The sequence below is a fragment of the Nannospalax galili genome, unplaced genomic scaffold (assembly GCF_000622305.1).
Source record: "Nannospalax galili isolate Female #2095 unplaced genomic scaffold, S.galili_v1.0 scaffold995, whole genome shotgun sequence".
Classification (NCBI taxonomy): domain Eukaryota; kingdom Metazoa; phylum Chordata; class Mammalia; order Rodentia; family Spalacidae; genus Nannospalax; species Nannospalax galili.
In genome coordinates this window covers 1,440,314-1,454,836 of record NW_008337291.1, presented here as the reverse complement: position 1 = coordinate 1,454,836, position 14,523 = coordinate 1,440,314, and positions in this window count along the sequence as shown.

Below are 14,523 nucleotides of genomic sequence, written 5' to 3'. Positions count from 1 at the left end.
ATGGAAGGCAGAAGAGAATGTCAGAATCACCTGCAGAATTGCTCAAGATGTGTTTTCCCTTTACTGTGACTCTTACCTGAGTCACTGGAAAGGGAACGAGGGAGGGAGGGAGGGAGGGAAGCAGAAAATTATAACACCTGTGTTTTGAAAATCTCAGCTCCCTCTCCTCCCTCTCCCCTTCAGAACACTACTTACCTTGAGAGATGCATTTGGGTTGGATATGTTCTTCTCAAATATCAGTACGTATTTTATACATGCATATATGTATGCATGTATATGCCACTGAATTCCAGAAAGGGTGGCAGATGGCTTACAAGGATACACAAAATACAAAAAAGGAGGACAAAAAATAGAAATAAAATGCCAAAGAGGTAAAAAAAATAAAGTTAAAAATACAAATGTATGCAGCCCTAAGTGTACTTTGTGTGTGTGTATGTGTGTGTGTGTGTGTTCATGCTTTCACTCAGGTACATGTGCAGGTGTGTGTATATCTGGAGGCCAGGGGTCAACATCTGGTGTCTTCCTCAATCACTCTACACCTTAATTTTGAGAATGGGACTGAGAATCATTGATTCGGCTAGCCTGACTGGTCCCAAGCCTCAGGGATACCCCTTGTCTCTGCTTCCTCCACATTGGAATTGCGGGTGTACAGAGCTTAGGATTTTATGTGGGTTCTGAGGCTCAAATTCAGGTTCTCGTGCTTGTATCACAAGTATGTTACCTACTCACCCATCTCCCAAACCCCTCTAAATGTACTGTCATAAAACTTAGACAGCATGGATGGATGAGAGCCCATGCTCACTTAGAGGAGCATGACATGGCCAGATGTCCAGCCAGTATCTTGGGCACTAGAACATCTAGAGAAGATGGACATAAGTTTTTAAGATGAAGAGATCTCACCAGACAGAAGCAACCCTGTCTGAGAGGAAGGAAGAAGGGGTTCAATTTTATAAATCTGGGATTGCCCCAGGGTCCCCATGAATGAGTCTTCTGGAACTTAAGGAGTTGGTAGGCAGGAGGAAGGATTAAGTCTCACTACCTTCACCTCCTGCTCAGAGTGAGGCCCCAGATTGAGGGATCTGGAGTTCAGTCTTTGATGCTCAGGTTGATTTCTACCATTTCCCCATCCAACTATACCTAAAGGAGATGGAGCCTGATCATCTTGAATTTAGTCAGGTGCTGTCTTCAATTGCAGCCGTTCTTCCAGATGTAGCTTTGTTGGTGGAATAAGCAATACATCCCCTATCATCTACTAGGCAACTACTGATCTGACAAATGTCCTTTTCCATAAGAAGAAGTATGCTTTCAGCTGGAACCCTCACTGCCCTTCTGCAGGGCTATGGTGCTTGGTAGGATCCATGACAGCCATGTTTTTGGTGTTGAATGAGTGGGTTTATTAACCATGTAGTGAACAAAAGCAACGAACAAATAGCAAGTAGCAGATAGAAGCAGCAGGTAGAAGGCAAGATGTCATCAAATTTGGCACTTACAGTATCCAACAGAAGACTGGGGAAGATCCCTCAAACAGTAATACTGGCACTTCCAATTGAGAGACTTCCAGGCAGAACAGAACGCTCTCTCATTCCCACCAGAGGCATTTTTATACCATGGGATGGACAGTAGTAACCTTTGTTCCAAATGGTTTGCCTTTTAGCTGTTCTCCCAAGCACATTGTTTTTAATACCCTTGCCATTTGCTGTTCTCTTTCCTTCCTGTTACAAGGCTAGGGAACCAGCCTGCCCCAGGACAGGAGGTCTTAGAGGATACCTGAAATAAACATGCTTGACTTTAAGACAAAATGGCTCATCTTTTTCTCAGAGTCAGTCCTCAAACAAATGCAAATAACATATGATAGTTTGCTAAAATAGTTTATATTACATCTGGAAACTCTCCAATCCTTTGCATAATATAGTCCATAGGAACCTGACCATCTTCCCATTCTACAAGACACCATGCAAGTCTATTACACTCATGGTTTTTAGTGATTGAACTGGGTGAACAACTAATTTAAGTACATTAATATTTGCAATAGGGTAAAGGAAAAATATTTCACAGTGAAATTTCATGGCCTCCTAGAGCATGTCAATATATCTCACGGTAGCATGTACCTATAATCCCAGTGCTTGGAAAGTGGATGCAGGAAAAAAAGTTCAAGGATCATCCTCAGAGACACAGTGAGCTTAATTTAAAGTCAACTGGGCTACAAAGAACCTATCTTAAAAGAAGGAGGAGGAGAAGGAGGATGAGGAACAGGGAAAAGAGGAGAGGTGGAGGGAGGAGAAGCAGGAGGAGGAGGAAGGAGGGAAGAGAGGAAGAGAAGGAGGAGAGGAAAGGAGAAGGAAGAGTAAGAAGGAGGAAGAGGAGGAGAAAGAGGAGAGGGGGACAGAGGAGAAGCAGGAGGAGGAGGAAGGAGGGAGGAGAGGATGAGGAGGCCAAAGGAAGGAGGAGGAGGAGGATGAAGAAGAGGAGGAGGAGCAGGGAGGAGGGAAAAGAGGAAGAGGACAAGGGAGGAGGGAGGAAAGGGAGAAGAGGATGGAAGAAGAAGGAGGAGGAGGATGAAAAGGAAGAGCGAGAAGAAAGGAGAAGGAAGAAGAGGAGGAAGAAAAAGAAATCTTTTTCAAGGTAAAGGGCAAGTTGCTGCATCAGGTCCATTCTACCACTAGGAAAAAACATAAAAGGTTTCCTTGGATGCTGGAGTCAGTATATACCCATTTACCAAATGGCCCCCAAGGCTTCCAGTTTTCTTCTTCCTCCTCCTCTTCGTCTTCCTCCTCCTCCTATTATTATTATTATTAAATTTATTTATTAATTTCATCTGTATGAGTGTTTTGCCTGCATGTATCTAAGTATACCTGTGTCATGCAAAGCCCACGGAGGCCAGAAGAGGGCATCAGATTCCGTGGAACTAGAGTTATGAACAATTGTTAGCCACAATGTGGGTGCTGGGAACTGAACCCAGGTCCTCTAGAAAAGCAGCCAGTGCCCTTATCTCCTGAGCCATCTCTCCAGCCCCAAAGCTTCCAGTCTCCAATGGGCCCCAGAACAAGATAAAGTTCTGAAGGAGATTCAGATTTCTGCACAAGCTCCTGTACCATTTGGACTGTGTGACCTACAAACCTACTATACTACCTTCTCTGTTTCAACTGCTTATCTATCTCATAAAGCCAGTTAATTGAGCAGGATACCCACAGTTTACACATGGTTCTACAGGTGACAGTGGGTGGCTAAAACAATGTGACTTCATACTGGGATGAGCCAGAAGGAGAGTGATAACAGTAGATGATCCAAATCTGTAGAACTGGGAGTAGGTCAGCTAATTACTCATTTTGCCCTGAAGGGGAGATGACCAGAAGGAGGAGTCTAAACTGTCTAGTGGTCTGTATGCCTTGGCTGAATAGTCAGGTACTTAGAAGGGATGGTAAGATAGCTCAATCAGTAAAGTCCTTTGCCTTACAAGCACAAGGGCCTGAGTTCAAATTGTAGAACCAACATTTTTTTTAAGTGGGTATGGTGGCAAATGCTTTTAATTCTAGCACTGGAGAGGCTGGGACAGGCAATACATGATATTCACTGGCCAGCCAGGCTAGAAAATTGATGAGCTTCAGACCAGTGAGTTACCCTGTTTCAAAAGGGGGGTGTCCTGAGGAAGACACTCACAGTTGTCCTGTGGCCTCCATATTTAAGTTCACACACATGAACACGCACACACACAAAGGAAAAAAGATTTAAAAATCAGTGGTAAGAAGGTCTAGGATAAAGATACATGCATAAAACATTCCAGATAGAAATGAGATATGAAGATATTCGCACCTCAAGCACAAGTACTCACTAAAGGGTGACTTCAGAAGAAGTCAGCAACCCAGTACATAGGATGACTCGTCCTGTGGATACCATCAACCTCTTGACCCAGTCACTCCTGTCCTTGAGCAATAGACTCATAAATAAAGCAGTCCTTTGGTTCAGGAACATGGGCTTCTATTCACCAAGACTGGCCTAATTTCAACCACTACTGAGTATCCAACCTGGACACAGCAAAGACTAACACAAAATCCCTGATAAGATACTGTTCTAGCTTCTTTTCTGTTGCTATAATAAAACACTGTCTCCAAAAGCAACTTAGGGAGGGAAAATATTTATTCAGCTTATACTTCCAGGTCACAGTCCATCACTGAGCAAAGCTGGGCAAGAACTCAAGTGGGAACTTGAAGGCAGGCCTGCTTCCCATTCTAAGCAGGGTTACTTCTAACCAGGGAGCTCACTCACAGCCAAGGAAGTAAAGCAGAAACCATGGATGAATGCTTCTTGATGGCTCCTTCAAGGCCATGTTCAGATAGCTTCCTTTTACATCACAGGACCAACTGCCCAGGGATGTGCCACCCACAGTGGGCTAAAACCCTTGTATATCAATTAACACTCAAGACAATGCCCCACAGTCATGTCCACAAGCCAATCTGACCTGGGAATTTCTCCAATGATGCTTTCCTCACAGATGTCTCTAGGCTGTGTCAAGCTGGCAATGAAAACTAACCAGGACAGACACCACTCCTTAAGGTAACAGAATAGTGGGGTGAAAACTCTGGACCACCTCCATGTTGGAAAAGATATTTGGCTCTCGGCTACTTACTCTTTGTATGGATTTGCTTTCTCTGCATGCAATGCTTCTACCAGGACTATCATTTGGAGACTTACAGAGTCCCTTATCCCCCTGAATGGTGTTCCAAACAGCCTTACTTCTAACCAAGGAACTCAATTCATAGCAAATAAAAGACAACAGTAGCAGAAAGTTCACTTGTCAGGATGATGCTCTTCATTATTCGGAGGCAGGTGGCTTGACAGAGATAGGATGACTTTTAAAAAATGTTTTATTTTTTATTTTTTTTATTTTATGTACACAAGTGTTTTGTCTGCATGTATGTAAGTACACCATGAGTGTGCAATGTGTCAGAGGCCAGAGGAGGGTGTTGGATTCCCTGGAACTGGAGTTAGGGATGGTTGTTAGCTTCCATGTGGGTGCTGGGAATTGAACCCAGGTCCTCTGGAAGAACAGTAAGTGTTCTTAAGCACTGAGTCATCTCTATAGCCACACACTCCCCCGTTTTAAAAATATTTTTTATTATGGGGCGGCCTTTTTAATTCTTCATCTCAGCACTAGGTATACGGTAAAACATTAAAGAAAGGAGCCAAGTTCTCCAGGTCCAAATCAGCATCCAATATCTGCTGCTGTTTCTCCTGTAGCAGTGGCACCAGTTTGGGAATTGTGATGGTTCATTTATTGTCAACTTGACACAATCTAGAATCACCTGGGAAGAAAGTCTCAATGCGGGCTATCTAGATCAGGTTGGCAGGTGAGCATGTCTGTGGGAGGATGGTCTTGATTATGTTAATTGAGGTGGGAAGATCCAGCCCACAGTGGGTGGCACCTTGACTTGGGTTTGGGTTCTGGACTGTGGAAGAAAGAAGGTGACCTGAGCACAAGCAAGCGTGCATTCATTCACTCTCTATTCTTGACCGTAGACGTGGCCAGGTGCTTCAAATTCCTGCTGCCTTGATTTCTCCACAACAGTTCACTATAACCTGGAATCATGGGCCAAAATAAACCCTTCCTACTCTAAGTTGCTTTTGTTGGGATATTTTGTCACTGGAACAAATGAAACTAAGGCAGGAATCAAGTGGTAAAATGGAAGGAGTGGTCTGTAATCCCAGCACTCCTGTAGGGAGATGGGAAGTGGAGACAAGAGAATCTCTGGCAGCTCACAGGTCTACATAGTTGCAAGCCACAAAGAGATCCGGTCTCTAACCATTGGAAGGAGAGGACCAACCCCCAAGATTGTCCTCTAACCTCCACATGTGCATCATAGTATGTATATACCTATACTCATACGTGAACCTACACACATGTAAATGAACTCACAATACATGAACCCACACATTAGACACACACATTATGCACAAAAAAAAGTTTTTAAATTTTTGTTTCTTATCTCCTCAACTTTAGGTTCTGTCAGCTAATGTTAGTTCCCAGGGGAGACATGCTCCCACTAACTGCACAATACTGATTCCTTTAAACTGGAAGTTGAGACCGCTATCTGGTGGCTGTGGTTTGAATATGAGCCCCACCAGGGCTCACATGTTTGTATACCCGGTTCCCAGCTGGTGGCTCTGTTTTGAGTTTGTGGAACCTTTAGGAGGTTTAGCCTGTGAAGGTAAGTTCCCAGAAAAAAACTGCGTCTTTGACTGAACCTGCTGGTTGACTGATTAGCACTTCAGTGATTGTGGAAAGCGTGGAATATTGCAGGTCCAGAGCCTAATTACAATGTATCTTGGCTATCTTTAACCCACTAAACAGCCATTCCTAGCCCACCTCTGTTTCTAACCTAATATCCTGTGAACAGAAGGTCCCAGAAAAATTGTGCCTCTTCAAACTGAACTTTCTTCTGCAAGGCTGATTAACTGATCAAAGCTCAGGGACTTGTGATGAGTCTAGACTGTTGCAGGTCTAGAGTCTAACTACCATTTATCTCAGGCTATTTTTAGCCCCTCAATAGCCATTTCTTACCCACCTCTCTTTCTGGCTAAACATCCTGAGACTAACAGATAAAAAAGCTTTTGGAAAGTATTAACTAGCAGACCAGGAGTTCCTACCAACCAAAAGACTAAGAATGTCATCAGACAGCATTTGAGACCTATAGCAGAAATTGCTATGACCTGCCTACTGAGTGCACACACCAATGAATTTGAAGAGTATGTTGATTTATGACGTTCTTGTTTTGTTACTATAAGAAGTTCATGAAATCGCTACCTCATTGGGACATGGTACTTGGGAAAAACTAAATCTGTATTCCTGGGCCATGGTCACTCATATTTGACTCCAGAATAAACCATCTCTTTTATTCCTTTGAGGTGAGAGCTGTTTATTTCATGTTGACAATCCTGTAACTAACAGATAAAAACCTTTTGGAATGCATTTAGTTAATAAAACACTAGCTTCCACCCACCTAAAGGCTGAGTGTCATCAGAAAGCCTCTGAGGGCTATAGCTAACATTTCTCTTTTGCTATAGCTGCCTGCTTAATGATTCCACCAATGTATTTGAAAAGTGTCTTATTTATGACTTTTCTTTGTTCTGTTACTATAAAAATTTCATGAAACTGCTTCCACACCAGAACATGGAATTCGGGGTAACATGAACCCATGTTCCTGGGCTATGGCCACTCACATGGCCCTAGAATAAACTATCCTTTATCCCCTCTGAGGTGAGAGTTGCATTTTTGTGTTAATAAGCCTCGCTGGAGGAAGTGGGTCAATAGGGGAGACCTTGAAGTTTTAGAGCCTGGCCTTACTTCCTGTCGATTCTCTGTTAGACACACTGTGAGCAACTGCCTCAGGCTCCTGCCGCCATGCTTTCCCCATCCAAAGGACTGTATCCTGTTGATCTGTGGACCAAAATAATCCCTTCCTCCCTTACATTGTTTCTTGTCAGGCATTTAGTCACAGCAAAAAGGAAAGTGACAACTTAGATATTAGCCATTTTGGACTCTTTCTGTCAGAGAATCAATAGCCAAAATAGTAATGTTCAAGCTGTGATAATCAGTCCTACCCACTGGGAGAAATTGGGGCACTATTGAGAACAGAGGTGAGGGGTTATTTATAGGAACATGGAAAGCTTGCCAGTGGTGACATCGCTGAAGAAAATGTCTCTACCTCACTCAGCAACTATCAACTGTGTGTAGATTCTCAGGGAAAGGTGGATCCTTGTGACCTCCTAGTCCCTATTAAATGAATTTTTTCCCATCTCTGTTATTTTCTAATGTGAAATATATCCATAGGTATCACTTTATATCTCAATATCGAAGGTAGAGGACATAAAAGGGGAAACATGAATCTCCTAGGAAGGGAACGAATATTACTCAAAGTCATAAAGGAGGAGTTAGAGTGTACTCTGGACAGCTCTACTACAGTAAGAGGGAGTGTGGCCCTATTGCTGTACTTATCTGGGGATGTCGTCTGGTTTCAGAAAGTGTGTGTGAGTGAAAAAACAACGGTCAAGAGGAGCACTACCTTGTGGCTGCTGTGTATTACATCAGCCTGGTTAAGCTGAGCTATGGTTTTCCCAAAGCTTCCTTTCTTCTCTGTCTCTGGCTAGGGAGCCACAAAGGAGAGTCTCCTGGGAGACTTGAACACAGAAGGGAAGCAGCAGGTGTTTTGTAGCTCGCACAGAGTCTCATATTTCTGCTGGCTCCACTCATCCTGTGAGGGAGCCACAGAGTCTGCAATGGCTCCACTGTCCCCTAGATTCTTCTTACCCACTGTAGCTCCTAGGCAGGTATGGGCGCCACTCCTTGAACTCCTGACAGGGGTTTCGCCTCCATTTGCCTTCTATTCGTCCTCTTTTCCATTTTATACCCACATAAATGCATGAGCGTATACACATTTTAAGGTCTTGAATTCAATAAAAGACACTGAGGCAAGCTGTTCCTCAAGGCTACAAGATTTATTTAATACCAGAGAGAATATAGTGAGGTAGAAGAGAAAGGAAAGAACTTCAGACCACCCGAAAGAGTAAAGAAGTCTATCTTAGGGCTTTGGGGAAAGGTGAGTTGAAGAAGGGAAGAAGAAATCCTGTTGATGTGTGACTTAGAGGATGTGGGGGAGGTGTAGAGGAGGGACACCTTCAGATAAGTTTTATTCACTATACCTCAGGGGATGTACTGGAATTATCTGATGCCTCAGGCAACCTGAGGTCTGTAAGCTTCCTTGTCCTGCTCCCGGAATCCAGGTGCCTAGGGAGTCTGCTTACAGACTTGTAGACAGGCTTTGAGTCAGGTATCTGTCCCCCTGTAGTATAAGAGATCCAGAATCAACTATGATGATGGAGATGGAAAGAATTGCAGATGGACATAACCCAAGCAATGTCTGGTCTGGGATTTAGCAGTTCTTCCCTGGAATCCAAGGACTCAGGGAGCCTGCTACAGATTCACAAAGGACTCTTAACTAAGTATTTTCCAAGAGCTATAAGGTTGAAGGTAAATGTGGCCTGATTAGCCCCTAGCTTATGTCTAACACACACACACAGAGAGAGAGAGAGAGAGAGAGAGAGAGAGAGAGAGAGAGAGAGAGAGAGAGACTGAAAGGCTAAAGTAACTCCATTTTGCTCTAGCTGACTTTTTGCTTTGCCCTGTGTTTTTGTCAAGCCATTCCCACAGAAGCCAGCCAGGCAGAATGTCTCATTCAGGTAGTTTCAGGAAGTACATTGTTTCTATGATACTGGGAAACTTACAAGTAGCTAGGTAGCACCTCCAGGTAGCATATCCTTCCTCCTAGCTATACCTGCATCTCCATGGAGCCCATTGTCTCTGCAATTCTGAGAAACTTAGTTTTTCCTTATGGAAACTTTTTGTTAACTGAAAATCTCTTTGTTAACTGACCTGCCCCTGGTCTGGTATAACTGTGGTGATCTGATATAACTACAGTTATTGACTTTGCCCCAGCATCATATAATTGTGATTTTAAGCTTTATAAACCCTGCCCTGCTTCTTCTTGTGTTGAAAGTTTTTCTGGTATTAACCCCCTCTCTGACCACTGGCTGTTAATAATTTGACCATCACTATGTGGAATTCCTCTGTGCATCTTGCTTGCTATTACAACACATACACACATATTCATACATACATGTGGTATTCTGCATCTATGACCAAATCCTGATTCATACATCTAGCCCAGAGGGTTAGAGACTTGTAACAGGCACAAGTACCATGAGACTTTGAGGAGCCCCAACTCTAGGTATCTGGCACGATCAACTCCCAGCTCTGAGACGCATATACCAGTATGCCTTCACGCCTTCTACTTTTTCTTCTAAACTGACACTTTCCCTCACTGCACCACCTCAGGCTTGAGAGACTGAGGAGTGGCTGCCGTGACCCTTGCACTATGTTCCTGACCAGGAATAAATTCATATCACGGTAGTCATCAAGAACCCGCGATTCCTCCCTTATCTCTATGCCTGTGGGAGGACGTGACTTTTGCTTCATCCTCCCTGAATCATGACCCTGGTCCATCCTTCTCTCATAAAGCATGTTTTCATGTCATGTGAAAGGGAAAATACTCTCTTCTAAGAAGCTCGGCGAGGCACCATTCTAAAGGCCTGCAGCCCCAACATCTGTTACTGCTTTCTCTTTGCAGTTGATCTGACCTTTCTGGGAAAACTGACGTGTCCTTTCCAGACAGGATGTGACCACTGTCCTCCACCCTTTTCTTGTTTTCAGTGCTGAGAATGCTAAGCAAGTACTTATAACTGAGCTGCCTCCAAGCCATGCTCCACATTTAACCCACCCAAGAAACTTCATATTTTCATATCCACAAGTACTTTATTTGACCATCAGCAGTCATGGTGTCACTGAACTTGGGCTTACAGTCTGTAACTAAAGAAGTCAGTCAGCCCTCAAGAGGCCAATAAAACAGCCAAATTAATAGTAAAAAGCAGAACAGAGAGTTTTATTCAATATCACCACATTGGGAAGAGGGCCAAAGAGATCCAGTGACCTCTCTCTTGTCCATTTTCTTGGTCCTGAAGTGAGATTAAAGTTTAAATAAAAGGCCAGGGATATTCACATCTAAGCAATCCTGGTCCTGCCCACCACTGACCCATCATTATCTGGACTTCAGGCTCATCCTGTAAGGTGACTAGACACATTTAGAACTATGTGAAATCTCTCTGGAAGACAAGTTTCCTATCTGGCTCCAGCATGAGATTCCTGAGGAAATTCCATTTTGGGGGGTCCCTTTGTAATACCCTGAGCACCTCCATTTTATGTAAGTTTAACTGGTTAATCATCTGGTCATAGGATCACCCCTAGAAAGGCGGGTTATGCTAAGTAGATGGGTGGAATACTTAGTGTGTTAATGAGATAGGGACTTTGTCTGCGTGTAATCCTGCCTATGGGGCAGAACTTCCTAGCTACAGCCATGTAGTCTGTGAGTTGCCCGCTTCCCTGAAGAATTCAGGGAAGCGTAATTTCCCTTTTTCTTCTTCATGCCTTTCTTACTAAACATGCTTTCTTTAAGGCTTTGGGCTGCCCTTAGCATCTTACATTTCTTTACTTTTTCTCTAAAGCTTCCTTCTCCCAGCAATGTGGCTGCCAGTCAGCCACGTGTCTGACCTCCATGCAGGCTCTCTGGCTTTCTTTCTTTCTTCCTACCTTTCACCTCCTCAAGGCAGCTGCCAAGATTATCAACTTGCCTTCCCTAAGGATTTTTTTTTTCCTTTAAAATTCTAATAAAATTGTAAAAGCTTAATTCGGCTGATTCAGAACTTTTTGAGTCTGGGTAGTCTTTCCTCGTGGTTGCGAACTCCGTAACACCTAGTGAAAGACACAAGTGTCTCTTTAGAATATCTTCATCTCAGCCCGGCCAGTTACAAGGGAGACAAGACACCTGCACCTACCTGAGCCCCACACCTCCTGTCCCAGGTTCACAGTGAGTGGGAATCTGTCTGTCTGTATGGCATTTCTGTCACTCTGAGTTCCTCCAAACTTCTCTTTGTAGGAAATTGGCCTAAGTCACAAACAAAGGAGCTAAGTCTCAGGGACCCACACTGCCAGCTGTACCTGACCTGAAGGTGGCTTATGAGACCCACTGATGCAGGACAGCAGGGACGTAGGAGCCAGACAAGAACAAAGCCAGAGAAGCTCTTCCAAGCTAAGTCCTTGATGCCAGCCTGCTGGTGCCATTCCCAATACTCTTCCCTATTACTGATAAAGAATTGTACATCGGAAGAGTCATCTCAGCAAGCTTTAGGAAACCAAAGCTGCTATACAGTGGAGATGTCCAATAATAAAAGATTAAGTAGCTATGATAAATTATATGTCCATCATTTTTAATTAAAAAAAGAAAAAGTACCCAGGGTCTGGGCGGTAAAGTGTGTGCTGGGCAACCATGAGGACCTGAACTAGTCTCCAGAACCCACATGAAAAAGCCAGGGTGGTGATGTGGATTTGTAATGCCAGTGCTGGGTACTGGGAGACAGGAGAATCCCTGGGGCTCACTGGCCAGTCAGCCTAGCCTACTCACTGCGTTTCAGGCCAGTGAGAGATCCTATCTCAATAAAAAATCAAAGCAAAGACCAGTGAGATGGTTCCATGGTTAGTAGTGCTTGCCACCAAACCCGGTGACCTGAGTTTGATCCCCAGAACCCCTGGTGGAAAAAGAGAACTGACTCATGCAAGTTATCCTCTGACCTTCACACAAGTGTCATAGTACATGAATGCCCATAGAGAGAGAGAGAGAGAGAGAGAGAGAGAGAGAGAGAGAGAATAAAAAAATTTTAAATAAAAAAAAGGTGAGCAGTTGCTAAGGAATGACAGCCATTGATATTCTTTGGGCTCCACACACATATGCACACTTGTGCATGCACACTCCTGTTGGATAGGCATATCCTCTGAAAGAACCAGTAACAGCTGGACATCTGAACCTGCTGATGCTCTGCAACCTCGGATCTCAAAAGCTCAGCCAAGATGTGGAGGAGAGAGGCTGCAGGTGTCCATGCCTTTGTAAGTGACCCCTCCTGGATAGCATAAGCATTGCTGGCAAGCCCAAATAAATATCTTTATTTCCCAAACTATAACTTAGAGGGACATTGTGTAGGTTTTGTCTGTTAGTTATAAAGACAGCATGGGGCCTGGAAGCTGAGAAGGGCACAGTGTGCTTCACAGAGGGCCTGAGAGCTGAGAGAGCACATGTGCAGGCCTCCTAAGAAAGAATTTGGCTTTATACCTCCAACACACACACACACACACACACAAACACACAAAAGCACCCAGAAAATACCAAATTGTTTTTTAGGAGCAACTAAGAGAATGATTCAAACAGATTTGCTTATTTGCTTTGAAATTTAAATTTATGGACTTCACCCAATCTGTGTGTGGTGGGGGGTGGCTATATCAGTATATTTATCAAGCTGTTTAGTAGCATTTGGGGAGGGTATGAAATAGCAGTACAAAATTTTTTCTCTTTCTATTACATGCACTTTTTTAGTTTAGTTACAATAATTATAATTATATAATTTTAAAATAAGGATTAAAATGTTATTCTTTTTAGTAGTTCAAGGTCATCTTCAGCTGCACAGCAATTCTGAGGACAGACTTTGCTATATAGGACCTAATCTCAAAAACCAAAACAAGCTGGAAATGCTGGCTCACTCCCAGCTCTCAGGAGATAAAGGGAGGTGGATCTCTGTGAGTTGGAGGCCAATTTGTTCTGCAAAGTGAGTTCAGGCCAGCTAATGCTACGTAGCGAGACCCTGTCTTTAAAAAACATCACGCTTTTGAAAGCTGAGAAATGAAAAAGAAATGCTCACAATATAAGGTGAAACTCACTGTCTAAAGATGACCTTGAATTTTTATTCCTCTACCTACAGAGTTCTGGGAGTATAGGTGTGTATCACCACACACAATTTATGAGACACTGGAGTGTAAATCCAGGACTTCGTTCCTGGTGGGCAAGCACTCTACCAACTAAGCCACATTCCCAGCTCTATCAGGTAAATTTTTAAAAGCAGGATACAGAATATTCAAAGGTTAAAATAGCGCAAAGTATTATGGAAGAAAGGAAAGACCATGAAGAGAGGAAAATGCTTTACAGGTAAATCCTAATGCCTGCTGGGTATTGATAGGTAAAATGTTGGAGGAGAATGAGCAAATGGATGATGAGGCACCAAGGCACAGATAAAACTCCATCAAAATAGGGTTTAAGGAACACATGGGACAGATTCCCTTACAGGCAAGGAAAATGTCTGCCTGGCTCTTAAGCTGGGGTCTTTTTAAAAGGGAGGCTTCTGCTTCCTCCAGAAGGCGGGAAGACATATATATATATATATACAGGAGAAGTGGGAGACCAGGACTTCAAAACCTGTCCTCTTTAGAGATCAAAGGGGAAGTCTGCTGTGTTAGCCAAACAGTGGAGAAAAGTCTGCTTCTCTTGACTTCAAAGACCAGGGTGCTTGGGAAGCCTGCTGTGTTGGCCAAACAGTGGAGAAAAGTCTGCTTCTCTTGACTTCAAAGACCAAGGTGCTTATCAGCTAGGTTCCCTTTTTCAGGCTTCAAAAATCCAAAGTCCATAGGACCCTGTTGGGGAGAGGGGAAGCTGCTGCTGTTTGAAACCCTAATATTCCAGTCTTTGTGTTATAGGATGGGGGGGCACCGTTATCATCTTGCTACTTCCTGATGGACAGGGTCAACTTGAGGGGGTAGGCTGGATTAGGGGTCCACTAGACAACAGGGGTTCCCTCTTCATGCATCTCAACAGGGTCTTCAATGGTTGACAGGCGTTTGTGTACATGTGGAGGGAAGGAAAGTAACAACTGATTAAAATTAGTAAGAGTTAGTTTTTGGATTTTGTCCTGAAAATATCTGAAGAGGCAAGGAGTGATGGTTAGCACCAAGGTAATAGATCTTTTTTCTTTCTTTTTATTTATTTTTTCTTCTGCCAGGGCTGAACTTGAGAGTGATGGACTCAGAATTTATTTTCAGGT